The sequence below is a fragment of the Chelonia mydas genome, chromosome 4 (assembly GCF_015237465.2).
Source record: "Chelonia mydas isolate rCheMyd1 chromosome 4, rCheMyd1.pri.v2, whole genome shotgun sequence".
NCBI lineage: Eukaryota > Metazoa > Chordata > Testudines > Cheloniidae > Chelonia > Chelonia mydas.
In genome coordinates, this window is record NC_057852.1 from 47,159,405 (window position 1) to 47,179,371 (window position 19,967).

Sequence of the window (19,967 nt, forward strand, 5' to 3'; positions counted from 1 at the left end):
GTGTAGGTATATTGCTTTTATGAGGCGCAATTAGTAGGCAAATAGGTTAGTGCCCAACAGAGTTGTTATAATCTGAGTGTACATGACCTCATAGAATTTAGGGACAAGCTTTGTTTACTCTTAATTATACCCTGTGTCATTTACTTCAGATAGGTTATAGCCTACGTTTCAACTAATTAATTTATGCAGTTAGAAGACTTCATTGTAATAGCAATGTGTGACAATTTGAGGTAGAACGGTCTGTCCTATGACTGGAGGGAATAATTAAAGAAATATATTAATTAAAATGAGCTTATTAAGCTATATTTGCATTATAAGCATGTTTAACCTAACCTCCAAAGGTCCAATCCTTATTCTTGGCCTTAGGGTTCTTACTTCATAAGTAAATAGAATATATTCTGTGACTGATACAGTAAATAGCAATAGACCCTACAAGGAGAAAATATTGATAAGATCATGATTTTCATGATGTAGACATATAGTGGGGGATTTCTTTTTATTTCTCATTAAATCTGTTAGAATCAGATCATTTGTTATAATAGCATGAAAAAACAATGACGGTAAGGACACAGTGAGGAAGGATGTCCAGTGGTTAGGGTTCTAGCTGATCACTCAGTACACCAGCATTCAATTCCTTGTTTTCCCCCCAGTCTTCCTGTGTGATCTTAGTGGTGGAGTTTCCCGAAGACCTCTTTCACTTAGTTCCACAAGAACTCAGTCTGACTGCAATTTTGTAAATTTTTGGATTTATTATTTGGCGTATTACACAGCTATGCAGCCTTAATCAGACTCAAGTTTAGGGGGTGGGTATATCACACTTCCAAAGTTTCACAGCAAATTGTATGTATATTTACAAAGTACATTGCATTTACTACACATTACATATTATTGGATTGGCTTGGTTACTTTGTAGGAACCAGTCCCTGTACAGCATGCTCTATCCACACTCTCTCCATGTACAACTTACTCTTTACCTCATCCTTACGTTCCCAACTTATTTTATCCATTGTTATCTTGTCTGTTGTAAGTGGTTCCCTGGTTGTTCCTCCTTAACTTAGCTAGTACAGACATTCTGTTTCCAGCCTGCTGATCCATTTACCGCTCTAATCCTGTGTTACAATAAATAAGACCTCACCCATGTCAAGCCAAAAATTACACTTCAGCAAAACACTCAGGAACAGGCACTGCTCTGCTCAGCACTGCAACACCCAAGTCTAATTTTTATCAGTGTTAAAAGCATTCAGTGAAAGTGGCACAAGGTGCCCTTCTGCTGGTTTAAAAACAATTAACCACCTTTTGGATGAGTATTGCAGGTATCAGCAAAAAAAATGAGTTTGCAAATTAATAATGGAAAGTTTTGAAAATCACTACAAAAATAGCTATTATATGAGAATAACTAAAATTCAGTTGTTGGGAGCACTCACAAGTGAGGTGAGCAGAAGCAGCCCACTAGGGCTCAGAAAAAAAAATATCATCATTAAAGGCAAGATTGTCAGCCAACAATCTGCCCAAGTAATGGTCAGAGAATATGTGCACCTTGGTCTATCCTATTCTCTGTCAGTGGCACATAATAGTCTAATCTCTTGTGGGTTTTATTTCCATTGTTAGGTTTAGTGTGCGGGTGCTGGGTGATGTTGGTGACCTGTGATACACAGGAGACCAGACTAGATGATCTAGTGGTTCCTCCTGGCCTTAAACTCTATGATTCTAATGATTGTGCTACCCCAGAAGTGGGCAAAGGACCCTATAGTGGCTCAGATTACTTCCACTGCTGCAGTTGCTTACCCTCCCTCATTGGCACATGGGAAGAGGGGACAGAGTCAAGGCCCCAGTCACTCCACAGTCTGCCCCTTACCAATTATCTATCTTACCTATTTGTATGACTCCCATTACATAGTATCTAAGTATCCACAATTCTTAATATATTTGTTCTTACTACCCCCAGATGCAGTAAGGAAATACTATTATCTCCATTTTACAGATGGGCAATTGAGGCACAGAGAGACTAAGTTCTTTCCTAAGGCCACACAGGAAGTCAGGGGGAGGGGAATCAGATTTGATTTTGGCTCTTCCAACTCCCAGGTTATCACCCTAACCACTAAGCTTCTTTTCTATTCCTTCTTTCCTTTCTATTCTTTCTTCAATCTGCATGCGAAAGAGCCCTACAAGGACTGCTCTTCTACTTGGGCAATAAGTAGCCTACATAGGAGAGTAAATGGGTGCCTTATACCCCATACTATCCTTGGCTAGCACAAAGAGTGAACAACAATCTCACCTGAAGGTAGATGGTGAGTGGGGGAGATTACAGATCACAAAAGCCTGAAGTACCAGTGTAGGTTTGTACACCAGTATTTGTTAACCACTATACCACCGTGAGTGTATGTTCTTTAATAACTTAGGCACAAATTTCTGTGTGGGTTAATACCAGACCATGGACATTATACAAACATTTCTACATACCACAGTTAGTGTTTAGTTCAGTATATCATATTTCCATATATTCTAATTAGAGTGTAAAGCCTCTAGATTTTTGTCATATAATGTCATACATGCAACAGTGAAAAATAATAATATAATAATCACCTCTGGGAATCAGCTTCATCTAAAATTCCCTACCTTAGCAGAAAAATCTATTCAGACATATGGATTTTGCATAACAGTCTGAGTCTCAGTAAAAGCAAATGTGTTTTTCACAAATCAAAACAGTTCAGACTTTAAACAATTTTAAGGCTAATGGCAAACTTTGGGATGTTTCAGTGATGTATGATAAATATTTATTTTTGCTCTGTAATTTAAATGATTTAGCATCTCACATGCTTTTCTGAATTCTATAGTGACCATAATAAATCATGTTTCGGATCTTATTAGTGTTGGCATTGGCCAAATGTCAGTAATTATATCTAGAAGTAAAAAGTTAAGGAGCTGATTTGTCAATGAATGCTCCTGATAAATCAAATGGCTTATCCTGCTCTATGAAATGTTGGAATGCTTTCTTGACAAGGCTATATAAACTTTAATTATACATTGGTCCCCCAAGTAACATAAATAACCAGCCTCTCTCCTTTATATCCTATCCTTTGTCTTTGGCAACATGTATTTCACAAAAAAACAACAAACATCTAAATGAATATTTTCACATCAAAATAAGGTAAAAAATTCATTTTTATATTTGGGGTTTAACTCAAAACATGATTCAATGATGTTTCATAAAACTAGAATATGTTAACAATACTTCAGATATTGCATTCTTTTGACCAGGGATTTATCATAAAGTATTTGTGTAATTAAGAAGAAATGACATATGCAGGAAGGAGACATTTTGTATTTAAAGTTCATTTATTAGAGTGTCATTGATTCCTAGCTGTAATCAACAGTATGCAGTATCTGTCCAAGGGGAAAATGCAGTTACATTGAGAAATTAGATTCCACGCCCCCCCTTCACTGCTTAAAGAAAAAGCTACTCGATTGCACACCATTACCATATTGAGATACATTATAAAATTTATGTTATCAACACCTTACATTTATGTTGTGCTTTTCATCGCACAGGATCCCAAAGTCTTCCATAGATGATCAGTTGTTAATATTTGGTTAATTAAAATAATAATTTGTCATGTATTTTAAAAAGATGTAACATTTGTAAGAAAATAAGTTATTGAGGTTAAAATTATAGATGTGGTACACTCACCAAAGCCAGAGTAATCTTCAATAAGCCATTAGAGAATACATCATCAACTCTTTAATACTCATTTTTTTCTTATTCTGTACACTAATGTTGTTGAAATTGAGATCATTTCAATAGATGCATATTTATAACATTTTGATTGCTTAAGTGTTTAACATCATGTGATTAGTCCCTAGAGTTTGTTTTTTAACCGGGGGGGAAAACTAAGATCAATTTAGAAAGCAAAAGTTTAGTTTATATTTTATTCATATGAAGCAGGTATATTATTGGTGTGAAAACTACTGAAGACACTACCCTTGGGCAAATTAGGCCATCCTCAGTCTTTAGTCAAATAAAAATCCCATTGAAATTTGTTGTTTCTATACCCAAAGAAAAAGATGAACTTTCAGTCTAAAATAATTTATTTTAGATTAAGGAGAAAAACAAGAAGCAACTAAAGTAAAGATTCCATGAGAGAATACAGTGAGGGGTTTCCTCTGTTGCAGGCTCTAGCAACATTTTGCAAAATGATTGCATGCCACTATAGAGATGTAAAGGTGAAATGTCTAGAAAACAAAGGCATAACAGCTCAATAGCTGAGTATACCACAAAGTCAATTGCATGTTTTAAGGACTGTAAAAAACCTCACATTTTGTGCCTTAATGATTCAAACTTAAAGAGGAATATGATAGGAGGTGAAGGATAAAAAAAAGTCTCCGTTTTGTGGCAGAATTCCCACTTAACACTGTGAGGACCTAAGTCAGAATCCCCTACACAAAGTGAGTCACAACTTAAATAAAAAGTCAACAGCTTTAATTCACTTAAAAGTTTATAGTGAAAGATTCTAAGTTGCAATCCAAGACGACCCACAATCACTACACTGCTCTAGGACAGTGGAGATCACTAAGTCCACAGTGAAGTGTATGAGAGCTGGGGATAAAGCTTTCTCTGTCAAGGGATCCAGCTATGGAAGAATCTTCCAAAGGAGATCAGGTGAATGCAGCATATGAATGTCTTAACAAAATGTCATAAAATCTTCCTCTTTGAGAAAGCCTTCCCTCGAAAAGGGATGCTCACAATATGAACCCCTCTTATTCCAACAACCTCCCCACAACCCTCCCAAAATATAAAAAATAAGACCTGCTTCTCTAAGTGGAGTTTTTACCCTAAACAGGGAGAAGTTCCTCAGACTCCTTGAATGAGCTAGGGACTTCACTACTGGCATTGATTTGATATGAAAGGTGCTCAGATGTTATGGTGACAGTAAAACATTCTAAAATAGACAGATCCTTGCAGTAGGGTAGAATTTATTACCTCCTGCCAACACCTTCCTCTCCTTAATAGATGGTGAACACTTACCGAAATCTACCTGGGGAAAAAAAGGTTACTCACCAGCTCTCCACAAATACATCATTACAAAGTCAATGGAAGTTATACACTTGGATCCTATTAACTTTTAGTAAAGAAAATGTTTACTGAAGGTAGGAGGTGGAGTACACTATTTTAGTGATTTGGCAAGTATATTTGTGGGGACAAGCAAAATGATTCTGGTATCTATAATTGATCAAGTATTAATGTGACTATAGTTACATCTGTCTATGTATATGCATATTTGGGACTCTTCTGTTCTAATTAACTCACTCATTCTTACATTTACATGTAGAAGCCAAAAAACTAGTCAAAGGTGGCAATATATTTTCCTGGCATACAACAACACATGCACTTTGCATCAGGGATTTCTGTAACCCAGTCCCAATAGGAAAATCCATAGATTAATACATCAGCAGGCCAAAAGGACCAAAATCTAACCTCCTGTATAACTAGGCTTGGCAGGATTCCATTTTGATTGATAACTGTCTGTAAACATAGTTTTCAGCTGACACTGAAAATATCAATCAGTAATCATCAGCATGCCTGGATGGATCAGGTGTCACTGACCCTGCAGCCCTTCACTGGAGTGAGTGGGTCTGTGACCACTGAGGAGCAGAGGGCTTCTTACGCTGCTTCAGGGCTAGTGACACCTGATCCGTCCAAGCACAAGTTGCATGAAAGGTTGCAGTCCAGATGGGGCAGAGCAGAGACCCCTGGAGGAGGATGAACCCCCTGCTACTATGGGGGAGGCCACTCAGTGCTGAATGTCTCCTGCAGCAGTACAAGGAGCCCTCTGTAGCCTTGCTGTCACAGACCCACTCACCAGCTGGAAGTGCTCTGCACCTTGCACCAGCACAGACTAAGCATCAGTGGTCCCATGGCTGTGCAAGGAGCCCTCTGAAGCTCTACCGTTACTGGAGTGAGGAAGCATTGCCATGACAGTGGAGCTGCAGAGGACTCTCCATACAGCTCCATGGCCAATGACACCAGATCTCTCCTGGCACAAGGTGTGGGGTAGGCTGTGGTCATCCTGGCACAGAAGAGCAGAGACCCTAGGCCAGGAGCAGGAAGAGTCATCCCGAGACATCACCCCACTGTTGAATGGCTCTGTCCCCAGCTGTGGATTAACTCCCCAATAGCTGGGGGCTTGTCCTCTTCTTTGTAGTCTCTGCTCTGCCAGCCCAGACCAACAGCAGCCTTCCCTGAACCTTGCAACCCGGTGTCTTGGGTACCTCAGCCGCACAGGGTTCCCCCTACAACCTTGCTCTCACCACATTCCTAACCCTACTCCCAACTCTCCCCTCCCCAATTGTAAAAATAAAAATAGATTTAAAAAAAAAATTATAAAAATCTGAATTGAAAAAATAAATAGAATTCTGCCAAACCACCGTATAACACACACTGAATTAATTCCTGTTTGAATTAGAGCATATTTTAGAAAAAAAATCTTGATTTAAAGACTTTTAGTGATTGGGGAATCCACCACAATAAGGTAAGGTGTTCCCATGGTTAATTACACTGTTACAAATTTGCACCTTATTTCTAGCATGATTTTGTCTATCTTGAGCTTCCAGACTTTGGGTATTGTTATTCCTTATCTGCTAGCTATCAGAGCCCTCTATCAAATTTCTGTTCCCCATATAGGTGCTTATAGATTGTGATCAAATTGCTGCTTAGCCTCCTCTTTGTTTATCACTAGACGGCATGTTTTCAAATCTTTTAATCATTTTGTGGCTCTTCCATGAACCATCTCCAATTTATCAACATTCATTTTGAATTCTGGATACCAAAACTAGACAGTATTCCAGCACTGGTTGCATCAGTGACAAATACAGAGGTAGTATAATCTCCCTATTTCCAATTGATATTCCTCTGTTTATTCATCCAAGGATCATAATAGCCATTTGGGCAGAGAGCCACATGACCAAGTTTTTTTTCCCTCCTCAGAGTCACTGCTTCCCACAACAGAATTCCATCCTTAAGTATGGCCTACATTCTTTGCTTCTAGAGGTATGACTTCACTTTTGACTGTATTGACACATACTATTTGCTTGCGCACAGCTTACCAAAAGATCCAGATCAGTGACCAGCCCTCTTCATTATTTACCCCAACCCCAAACTTTGTGTCATCTGCAAACTTTATCAATAATGATTTTGTGTTTTCTTCCAGTTCATTGATTTAAAAAAAAGTCTTAGATAGGGCCAAGAACCAATCCCTGGAGGACTTCACTGGAAATTCACCCACTTGACTCCTCATTTACAATTACATTTTGAAATCAGCCAGTTTTTAATCCATTTAATGAGTGCCATGTTGATTTTTATTGTTGTAGTTTGTTAATCAAAATGTCAGTCATTACCAAGATACATGCCTCACAGAACTCTATTACTTTTATCACTCAAATTTATAATTTCATTAAAAATGTTTAAGATAGATCTATTCTCCATAGAACAAGCTGATTGGTATTAATTATGTTACCCTTCTTAAATTCTTTGTTAATAGAGTCCTGTATCAGCCTTTCCATTATTTTGCTTGAGATCAATGTCAGGCTGACAGTCCTATAAATTACCTGGGTCATCCGGGTTACCAATTTTAAATATTGGCACAACGATAGCTTTCTTCCAATACTATGGAACTTCATAAATGTCCCAAGACGCATTGAAAATCAACATTAACAGCCCTAAGAGCTCCTCAACTAGCTCTCAAATTCTTCAATGCAAGTGATCCAGATCTGCCGATTTAAACATGTCTACTTTAGCAAATGCTCCTTACCATCCTCCCTAGTTACTGTTGGAATAGAAAGTATTTTATCACTATGATCATCTGATAGGACTCATCTGGCTTTTTTCTAAATACAGAACACAAATATTTATTTAATACTTCTGCCATTTATTATTTACAGTTCTATAATTTCCATTTAGTAAGGGACTAATATTGTTCCCAGTATACTTTAAAAACTACTACTTATTGTTCTTAAATCTGCTGCCAATAATTTGCTCCTTGTATGCCTTTGCAACCTTTATCAATTTTCTGCAGTTCCACAGGTTTGGTTCATCCCTGCTGCCAAAAAGGTGTGAAAATGAAAACCCGCCTTGATGTCAGCATTACTGACCGACCTTGCCTGGGGACTCCTGGCTTTAAACTTCTCTCCCAGGTTGCGTAGGATTCCAACCACAGACGCTGCCCACTGTATGCACTGAGTCAGCACTCTGCTAGTGTGCCAGGGCCACACCCCTGCCCAGCATGGACTGAAATAAACAAACAGTCTCAAAAGTAATTCAACAAGAATAAGATACAAACACAAAAGTACCAAAGGAAAGAATATATTTATGCAATAAAGAAATGATCAGCAGTTCATTGCGTATAAATTAATATCCTATGAAGACCTCAGTTAAGAGATGGAATTAATAGAGAAACCATTAGACACATTACTAAACTCTAAATCAAATGTAGACAGCATCTTTTTGACAACTAGATGAAAGCCCAGTTAAAAACAAAAACTACATAGTGTGAACAATCTAGGGCAGTTTTTGAAATGGTATGTTTAAATTGCACCCTTTATATATTTGCACAATGTGAGTTGTGCATGAAAATTCTACATTTGCTTGTGGAAATGAATCTGTGCATGCAAAACTAGTAATTGCTGACAGAATGGTAAGCACACATCTCCAGTTTTTGTATGAAAACACCTTTTTTGTTTATTTAAATCCAGACTGTAATGTAAGGCTGGATGGTTAGGCAATTTTTATAGGCACATTTTAAGTGGCCATCCTTGAAGATGTGGTTTCACAGTCTAAAATAAAAGACTAGAAAATACTTAATCACAATTGCACTTTTAATTTCTACCTATCATTTGTAGACTGTCCTTATATTTCTATGGGCACTTAACTCCCACTGACACTAATAGGAGTTACATATTACAATGGTGCAATGCAATGGTCAAATTAAGATTACAATTGACATGTAAATCAGTAAGTCAATAGTTCAATTTATCTGGCTTGCCAATTACAATTAGTAATTAAATCAAATTAAAAAGAACAAATTAAGGAAAACTATTTTCTTAACATTTTACAGGAAGATTGGGGGAGAAACTGTTCTCTTTGATTTAAGCCATTTAGTTAAGAGTCGATTAAAGCTAGAGGCTGTTACTTGCCTTATTTGTCAGGAAGTATAGTTCTTAAAATAATTTTCTAGTAACTTTTTTCTTTGTCTGCTTTCTCTTCCCTAAAGCTTCACACATCCACAAAAAGTACATCAAATTCTTGTTTATCTAATGTATTTCCCCTCCCCACTTTAATACAATGCTTGCATCGTTCTGGTGGTCTGGCATAGACACAGAACAACTAGAATCACATGCTTTGAGCAGCTTTAGGATGACACTGGTTTAACCCAGAGATCTCTTACTATTTCAGTAACAGACTCAAATGTTTAGTTTCTGCTTTGGGGAATAGTTACCAACACACAAAGACACACACACACACACACTAATGGGTGATGGAACAATTTAAGCACCCTTGAAATGCTCTACAGAAGGATTTCCTCATCTTCTCAAAGTCTTTAAGAGCAATCATGGGAGCTAGTTTGGACATAGGTTAATGTTTACTAGTATCTTTGTCAGTGGTAACATGTACCTTGAGCTCTTTCATATGTGGCAGGTTTTCTCTATCTTTTGGGTTTGGCTTAGCTGATGGTCAGTCTTTTACTTCTCCTTCTCTGGGTGGAGCGTCCACGGAAGAGAGAAGGATGCCACTTCAGGTGTCAAAGCGAGAGAGTCTCCTCATTTATTTCTTCATGGTTAGCAACTTTTGTATGGATTTACTCCACCCCAGGGAACACTTTTGTCCATATAGGGGTTCCAGCATGTTGTCTACATCAGCCTGGTTCAATGTCTTGGTTGGCACCTTGATCATGAGATCACATAGAAGATTCCAATTAATATGTACATGTCTTAGGCTATGTCTACATACCTCTTATGTCAGCAAAACTTATGTTGCTTCTACATACCTCTTATGTCAGCAAAACTTATGTTGCTCAGGGGTGCGAATATTCCACCCCTAAGTGATGTGGTTTTACATCAACATAAGCATTAGTGTGTGCAGTGTTATGTTGGCAGGGGAGCTTCTGATACTCACAGAAGTGGTCTTATTACATTGACAGGAGAGCTCTCCCATCAGCACAGAGCATCTTCGCCACATGTAGACATGGCCTTACTCAGGACACAGTAGTGTGTCATGTGATAAGTAGCTGGTGAGCAAACTTCTGACTTAAACAATTAAGACATTTGTTTCTTGAGCCTAAGTATAATTAATGACTAATCAGCGTTACATATTTCCACACATTCTTGTGACACAGGGCAAGTAACTAAGAGGTGAGGACAGAGTTTAGGGCAAGCAAGTAACCTACCCTAATGACCTTTTGCCTATAAGCCAGAAAGCTTATTCAAGCATTTCCTAGTAATGCTAACAAACATTTGGCCAACATTACTGAGGTAGATCTACATTCAAAATGGCTTATGTTCCCTACACTTTATTCTGAACCCCTTCCAATTTTTACATCATCCTTTTTGAAGTGTTGGCTACAGAATTGGACACAGCAATGGTTTACAGAGGTAATATCTCCTTATTCCTATGCAATACAACCTCATTTATATATCCAGAAATTGTATTTGCCATAGTATCAGACTGGGACTACATATACATTCAAGGTGGAAGGAGCGATTCTGAGCTCATGTAGATGTATCCGTGCTGCTCTGCTCAAGCTAGTGTACTAAAAATGTCAGTGTAGCTGGGGTAGCACGGGCAGCGTCTTGAGCTAATCTCCAGAGTGGAACCACCTGTGCTACCATGCTACTATCATGTGTAAGCGGACCGTTGTCCTCTTACTAACATTCAGTGGGAGTGTTTTGGTTGGCAAGCTCCCAGTACTAGAAGGGGGAAGGGTCAATGGGGAATGCTCCAGGTCAGCCTGAATGACAGGGCGGGCAGGCTAATCAGAGAGCCAGGAGGCCAGGGAGGTCAGCTGGATTTGCCTGGGTCAGACAGAGTGGGGCCAAGCTAAGAAGAAAGCAGGGGCCCAAGCTAAACTGGGGAGCTGAGCTGTGCCAGATCCAGAGGGACCAGAAAAGCAGCCCAGGGAGAGCAGACTTGCCCTGGGAGCAGAGCTGCAGCAACCAGAGCCAGAGGGGCCAGAAAAGCAGCCCACGAAGCAGGTCAGTGCTGGGAGCAGAGTCACAGAAGCAGCCTGCAGAGCAGACCTGTCCTGGGAGTTGAGCTGTAGCAACCAGAGGCAGAGGGGCCAAAGAAGCAGCCCAGGGAGCTGAAGGCAGAGCAGCAGCAGCGCAGAGACAGAGTGGTAGAGCTGGAGCAGTCCAGAGCTGGGTGAGGTGAGCAGCCGGGGAGACCGAGCGGGACTCTGGGCAGCGGGCCCAGCACAGGGAGACGCCTCTGCCAAGAGGCTCTGCAGGCCAGGCTTGGATCGTAACCCCAACAGGGTGTGGGCGACACTGGGAAGAAGGGTCCTACCACTTCAAGCCTGAGAGTGTGTAGCCACGACCAGAGCAAGTGTCCAACCCACGGCAACCCTACAGCACAGCCAGGGCCTGAGAAGAAGGCCTGGGACTTACAAGGAACAGACTGAACTACCCTGACGTTCCAGAGACACTGTTTGTGATATTCGCTGCCACAGAGCGGGTTGATGTGTTTCCTTTAACCTTTCCCATTTTTCCTTATTCTTTTTAAAATTAATTGTTGATTAAATAACTTACATTTGCTTTAACTTGTATGTAATGGTCAGTGGATCAGAAAAGTGCCCAAGGCAGAGAGAGTATCCCGGAGTGGGGACACCCTAGCCCTTGTCCTAGGTGACCACAGCAGGGTTGGGGGTCGAGCCCTCCAGGAATCCTGGGCCCAGCCTTGTTGGGGTTACGAGGACTCTGCCAGACAGGAGAGTGGAAGGGGAGTCCTCAAGGGCAGGGAGGCCTCTGGGTAAAGGAAGTGGGAGCAAGGACTCAGATCCTTTCGCTAGCCCACTTCACCAGGGTAGTGCAGAAGCCAGGAAAGTTCCCCACAAGAGCGGGACTATTCCCCCACTTACACATGCTTACAGCTACATAATCTGGGAATCACATCTCCAAGTTCACATGTAGAGATTGCCTGGAAGTTCATGTTCAGTTAATTGCCACCCATGACACCTAAGTCCTTTTCAGTCTCTTTTTTTGAGATTACTGTCTCATGTCCTGTCACTGACCTCTATGGTCCTTTTTTGCAGAAAGCTATACTTGCTTACATACTTTGCTGGACCAGGGATAGAATTGTGAGTACATTGCAGGATTGAGCCCTAAGATCTAACCTCCTAGGCACCAGGGCCTTGTGTGACTAGAAGATGCTTGGCAGGGTCAGAGAAAAGAAATACACATGTAAAAGCATGGCGGTGAAGACTTTTTACTTTGTGACTTTAAACCATGTCTTTTCCCAATATTTTCTCTTTTGCCAATTAGTTCCAATACCTGAGACTGGACAGAATGACATTGTCACCACAACTTCTTGGGTAGTGGGGGGGAAATTCAGTAATTCATTTTTTTCAGGCCTGAAAAGCAGTGACTAATTTGTTGACTACAAAAATTAAGTGGAAGTCAATGGTTTTTATATGTATAGGCACCCTTTACTAAAGGGGCATCTGAACTTAATTGAGAGTGTCCAAGTAGGAAGATCCTGAGTTCTGCAATCCTGCCTTGGAGACATCTCCCATGATGACTTGGGGAGGAAGTGCTAGGATCCATTTTGGACAGGAGCAGAGATTGCTTTTGTGTAGCTCTGTCCATATCAGGAGCTGCTGCAAAAATGCTCCTAGGAAACCAGCTGCTGCTGCTGTGAGCCTGCAGGGGATCTGATCAAGCAGGGAGCCTCAGAAGTGGTTGGTGACTTCACTTGAGCTAGAGCAGAGACCGTTGCCACCCCTAGAGCTGACTGAGGTGGGCCTGAAGTGACGGCTGCGTGAGTAACCACTACTTTTGTTTGGGAAAGTACTTGCAAGGGAAGGGGGACAGCAAAGAAACTTTAAGGGTTATCTGTGTCCAAGAAGAGGCAGAGTGGTCTTCTCATTTAACCAGAACTCAGGGCTGCTGACATTTGGCTAAATCAACTCCAATCTTCAGCAGGTGTGCGTCTTGTTGCCTTGGCTGGACTGATTCACTGGACCAGAGTGCTGTCTCCAGCTTTAAGATCTTACACCATGCCCACCCAAGCAAGTGTTTAGAACTCTGAATCCCGGAGGAGTGTATATTCAGGGGTGGGGTAAATAGTGGCAGTGTAAATGCAAGTTTTATACTACTCTAAATTGTATTTAATTGATTTATTGAACTGGCCCCTGGTGATTTAAATTAGTGGTGATATTTAGTCTCAGTCTGTTGTATCATGAACCTAAGAACAGCCATACAGGGTCAGACCAATGGTCCGTCTAGCCTAGTATCCAGTCTTCTGATGGTGTCCAAAGCCAGGTGCTTCACAGGGAATGAACAGAAGAGGTAATCATCAAGTTATCCATCCCCCGTCACCCTAGCTTTATTTGGCAGAAGCTGTGAATGGGACACTTCTGAGCATAGTTTTGCATCCCTACCTCTTCTGGCTAATAGCCTTTGATGGACCTATCCTTCATGAACTTATGTAGTTCTTTTTTTTGAATCCTGTTATTGTCTTGGCCTTCACAACATTCCCTGATAAAAAGAGCTCCACAGGTTGATTGCATTATATGTAGAAATATCTTTTTTTTTTTTAAACAAGCTGCCTATTAATTTCATTTGGTGACACCTAGTTCTTACGAGAAGAGTAAATACTTCATTATTTACTTTCTCTATCATATCCCCCCTTAGTCATCTCTTTTCCAAGCTGAAAAGGCCCAGTCTTATTAATCTCCATTCATATGGAAGCCGTTCCATACCCCTAATAATTTTTGTTGTCCTTTTCTCTGCCTTTTCCAATTCCAGTATATCTTTTTTGAGATAGGGCGGCCACACCTGAATGCAATATTCAAGATGTGGGCATACCATGGATTTATATAGAGGCAATAGGATATTTTCTGTCTTACTATATATCCCTTTCTTAATGATTCCCAACATTGTTAGCTTTTTTTTTTTTTTTTTATTGCCGCTGCACATTGAGTGAATGTTTTCAGAGAACTATCCACAATGACTCCAAGATCTTTGAGAGGTAGCAGCTAATTTAGTTATATGTATATTTGAGATTATTATTTCCACTGCACATTATTTTGCATTTTTGTCTTTGCATGTTATCTTTACTTAATATAAACTTCAATCTAAGTGTGTATTGGGTGCATATTGTTTATAATTGGTATTCTGAGTTAGACCCATTGCACAGATTAATTTAAGTTTGTTCCTCGAGGCTCCCAAGGGACACCATTGAGTGTGTACAGAGCCCAGCTTGGTGGTGGCACCACCAATTTAATTTTTTTTAAAAGTAGGAGAACTGCAGCAGAGGGGTGGATAGAGGATTCCCACTTACCCATCTCCACCACTGGGATACTGAGGATATCCTTCACTGACATACTTTACTGCGAGCATTGCCTGCTCCCAAGTTACCCAGGGATAAAAGGGAGGGGGGGTTACATATGAATTAACTATAACGATCCCCAGGATTCTGCTTATATTCTATGTTAAACTACACAGAACAGTTCATTAGCTCGACTCTTTTGCTGTGGGAGCAGAACAGTTTTCAGGAAGCATCCACTTAGTGTTACAGTAACTGATGCAGAGTTCCACAGAAGGTGCTATCCCAGCTCTTACCATGTAAGAGAATGTGGCGTGACTGAGACTGGATAACCAGGGTTCTGTGGATTTCCGCCACGTAGGGACAAGGAGTTACAGAAAAGGAAGTGATCTTGAAAGAAATTCCCATACCACATATAGATTGTAATCATTGACTAGCTGATATTTTCTCAAAGCTATTTTACTCATTGTCCTGGCTGTGCAACAAGAGATATATTTTAATTAGGCCTCAACTTTATTAACTCAGCTAGGAATTATCTGCAAAAAAGTGTACAGTGCATGTCATCATTCTCCCCCCGCCCCCGCACAAGCGTGGTCCCAGGTTATTGCTGGACCCTGCTGCCCTACCCTCACATGAGGGCAAAGGGGAGCGAGGCCTCCACTTCACTGCTTCTTCTGAGAGGGGATGTCTTCCCATAAGTGTTTCCAACTCCAGTTTATCAGGGAACCTGACCCTTAGGGAATGAGAAGTTCCACTGGATACCTGCCACCTGATAAATATTGGTAACTTTAACCATACCTCCTAATCTCCCCACCCAGGTCCCTGACCTGCTGTTGGAAACAAAAACAATCTACCTCACCCCAACCAATCTGCGAGTGAGGGGAAAAATCCTTTCCATTTCCCCCAAAAGTTGACTAGCCCAATGCCCATACGAAACCACAAAAAAAAACAAAAAAACATTCAGTCCTACTCTGACACCCTAGGTGGTAGATGCTGATCTGGGGTAAAAGAAGGCTGTGACTGGAGAGGTGTGTGTCTATGTACTCTCCCTTTCCCAGGTTTTCAGGCCATTTGCTATGCTCTGAACTACTTCTACAGATGGCAGAAAGCCTAAAATTCCTCATGTAAGATGAGACACATGGGCCCATTGATGCCAATGGGCAAAAGGTTCACTGTTCTCTACAAGCAATTTCTGTCTCACACCTGACAAACTCACTACACCTAATACATAGCTTTCACGCTATTTATCCATGAAGGGTATCATGTGAAGTCTCAATTTACAAGATTTCAGTAATCATTGTGAGATGGGAGTACAATTAAGGAATAATATAACTGTATTGAACACTAACCTTTTGATGTGTAAGACACTAAGATGAAGTGTAGGCACAATCAAATTCTTGAAATACCTGCCAGATCAAGAGTCAGGTGGTGATTTTCTTTTCTTCAACTGTACTTGCTTAACTGTTTATTTAGATAGGCAACCCAATCATCAGTTCTAGAGAAATTAATAAAGGGGGGGGACATCTAATATTTCAGGTGCTTCCTTCACTTGGAAAAAAATCTAAGCACGTTTTCCATTTAATTTTACCTCACTAGTACTCAAGGACTTAGTAAATAAACGCAAACTGATTATCTGAGTGACAGCCCAAGGGCCTCTTACCATGAAAGTAAAGAATGCTTTGCTATTAATTTCCACGGGGGGGGGGGCGGGATTAGACTCCAAATGATAATTTTACACTGAATTGGGTAACCACAAGGGACTAGACAATGGCTATCTATTCTAGAGTCTTTTGTGAGTGAAGGAAGTAGAAGAATGTGTGAGAGGGTACAAAACGTGCATAATGTTTGGTGAAGGAATTCATCTTTGGGGAAAGGGCTGGAAACCTTCCCTCTGCCAAACTACAATACCAGGAATGACTGAAGTGTGAGGAAATGGATAGATTCATAAGTGTTAAGACTAGTGAAGACCATTGTGATAATCTAATCTGACCTCCTGTGTAGCACAGACCATAGAACTTCACCCAGTAATTCAGTATTTCTAGTAACACGTGGTTGTCCTACACTGTATTTTGATATCCAATATAGGCTGAGTGAAATAGATGAAGAATGAGAGAATCTGACAGAATTCATTAAAATAACTTGGGTATATATGGGTAAAGAATACTATTTCTCTTCTTGATAGTTTGCCACATGGCTTTGACACAGGATGAGCTGTGGACAGGGTGAGACCCACTGTTACCAGAGGGTCAAATCTAGAGAGGTTTTGAATATGTCACAAAACACCTGAAACTCCAACTGAAGTCAACAGGAGTTGTCTTAGTGTAAAAGAAGGAACAGATTGTGTAAATCACTTTAAGCTGTCTTTGGTTCTGGTCTGACAATGAAAAGGCCAAAAAGGCATTTCAAAACCTGGACTGTTTTGAGATATGCTTTTGTCAGCTAGCACAGAGATGGCCAATTTTTGACTGCCTGGTGGCAGGCTAACCAAGCACTCACAGAGTGACTTTAAGGTGAAGTGTGTGCAGCCACGGAGGAATCTATGAACAGTAAGGAAAAAACAAAAAACAATCCTGAAGGAAGAGTGTCCAAAAAGAGAGAAAAATAAGGGGCATAAGCCAGACATCAAAGTTGCCCTAAAGTCAGTAACTGTCAAAAAAAATATTTCCTTTTCAAGGAACACACAGTCTTAGGAATTGTCAGTATCCTCAAAGTGTGGGCCAAGAATCTCTCAGGAAAAGGAACAACCTGAATCTTGGAATATATCTCCCACTCGAAATAGATGCTCTGGGAAACCAAATATGGTTTTGCATACAGAACACATGAAGATCAGAGTTTTATAGTCACCAGTGCAGAACTGGCTGCAACTACCAAAACGGTCAGTCTGACTCAAAAAAACCACCAAACAAACAAAGCCACACCACACAAAACGCCCCCACCTCAGTTAAAATGTCCTGTGGGTTAATCTTTAGCACCGTTTGGCACGTACTGAACTTAAGTCCCTTTAGTAAGGAAAGCAAGTTTCACATTCAGGTTGCATTATGTTTGGTGGGCCAGATCCTTTGGTTTGTTAAGGCTGTCTTACAGCTCCCAGTCCTTCTCAGTGATTCGTTGTAATGGGGAGTCCTGCTTTGTGCCTCTCTGTGAAGGGGAATTTGTGTGGGGCATTGAGCCATCTTAAGAGGCTCACATGCCAACCTCCCTGGCATTGGTAAAGAAGATAAAACTAGGGAAATGAGGTGTGGCTTTGGTATCATTCTAGCGTCCCACCATCCACTGTGCCTTTGGATCTCAAAATGCTTGAAAACTGTAACAACTGTCACAGTTCAGGGTAGCTATACTTGAATTTCCCCACTGGTGGTGCACCAGTGGACACTCACCCTAGGCTCCCAGCTCCTGAGCCAGCATTGCTCTTGGGTGGAGGTTGTATCTATCTCCCACCTGACTTTTCTTCCAGGGTGCACAGTTCCCTGTATACACTGATTTCCCTACTAAGTCAGACTGCCTAAGCAAGCCTGCATCTATGCTTTGCTTTCTCCTCAGACTATGAAGAGATGTAATTGTCCAGTTATAAGTTATCACACAGCCCCTCCATTTATTTTAAAGGGTGTTTTTTTGTGACATGCTTCCATACTCTTGCACTCCAACATGCCACACTGTCTCCCACAGAGTTCCTTATGCCCACTAACTGTGCATAGTTTAGAAGTTGCTCCTTGCTCACCCTTACTCCATCCTGGGCAGTAAACCTCAGGGAGACCCCCTCCATGTACAATCCAGGATCTGGGGTTAAAAGTTCAAGTGGTCTTGTGACCACTCATCCTTTGCACTGTTCTCATTCTGGAGGAATTTCTCTTACTACTTCTCAAAGGTTGCAGAGCAGGAACAGCACAGGAAATACTTTGTGATCCCTGTCAGGGGAAGTCACAAGGAAGAAGGCAGAAGGGAAAATCTCAGGCAGAGAACTTCAAGGGAATAACAACATATTTGTCAATGTATGCAGCACAAACAGGGATTTATAAATTATAAATGGTGCATCAAATGCCAGTCTTAGTGCCCGGAGATGGTGGGACACCTGTATGTTGGTCTCTCCCAACACCATCTATGTGCTTTTCCTCCTTGTTCCCCTCTAAACACTGAGTACCCATCCTTCTATGATCTAACAACCTTACTACACTGAACCCTCAGCATCCAAGTCCCAACTTCTGGCTCACTTTTCACAGGATGCCTATAAGAGGGGAGTCAACAATAATACTAACACGGCTGCTACTCTGATACCTATATCTCCTCTCCTTCCCCAAATCACTCCACCAGGGCTTGAGGAGCAGCCCTCCTTAGCAAAGGACAAATCATTCACTACCCAATCTACTTCAGGCCCCAGCATGTGCTAGACAGAGATCACTCCTGCATTTTGTAGTTTGTATCTGTTTACTTTACTTAATATAGTGTTGGCAGAGCACCTTTGTTCACCTTGTATAAAATGGTTTCTTCTGTTAAACTTTGGTTCACAAAATGCTGCAAAATATCACCTGCCTTAATTTGCTTAATTACAGATAACGCTCATTAGTTTAACCTATTTATTACAATAGTCCTATAACCCTCTCACCAATAGGCGATACACATACATGAAGGAAACAAAACAATGCACCCCATCCCATTTATCCCGTACAAGAAAAAGAAGGTGTCACCTTGCTTTAACAGCAATAATCTGGCACTTTCATCCACAGATCTTAGAGCACTTTAGAAAGCTGGGCAACATTATCCACCTTTTTCCATCATTTATGCCTTATGTAAAGGGAAATCATGCATCACAAATCTACTAGAATTCTTTGAGGGGGATACAGTGGATATAGTCAACAAGCACGTGGACAAGGGGGATACAGTGGATATAGTGTAATTAGATTTTCAGAAAGCCTATGACAAGGTCCCTCACCAAAGGCCCTTAAGCAAAGTAAACTGTCATGAGATAAGACGGATGGTCCTCTCATGGACTGGTAACTGGTTAAAAGGAAACAAAGGGTAGAAATAAATGGTCAATTTTCAGAATGGAGAGAGGTAAATAGTGGTGTCCCCCAGGAGTCTGTACTGGGATCAGTACTGTTCAACATATTCATAAATGATGTGGAAAAAGGGGTAAACAGTGAGGTGGCAGAATTTGCACAAGTACTCCTTTTCTTTTTTTGGTATCTGACTATTTTCTTAAGAACCAAATGTAGGTCAGAATAAATAAAAAAACTGAGACAAATAGAATGCATCTTATATTTCTACTTCATTCCAGAGATGTATTTCAATAGGAGGAAATCAAGGCTAATATCTAGAATATTAAGTTTTGTCATGCTAGAAGATTTTTTTTTTTACACTGTAATTATATTGCTGAAACAAACAACTAAATTCCTCCCTGATATGACCTCATTGGCTTCACTTTGGTCCAGCTTTTAAT

General features: G+C 40.6%; 1 long non-coding RNA gene across 1 annotated transcript in view; it reads right to left on the reverse strand.

Annotated features, from left to right (window-relative positions):
* LOC122465587 overlaps nucleotides 1-19,967 on the reverse strand; it is a 134,776-nt gene that overhangs the window by 103,988 nt on the left and 10,821 nt on the right. The window lies entirely within an intron of this gene.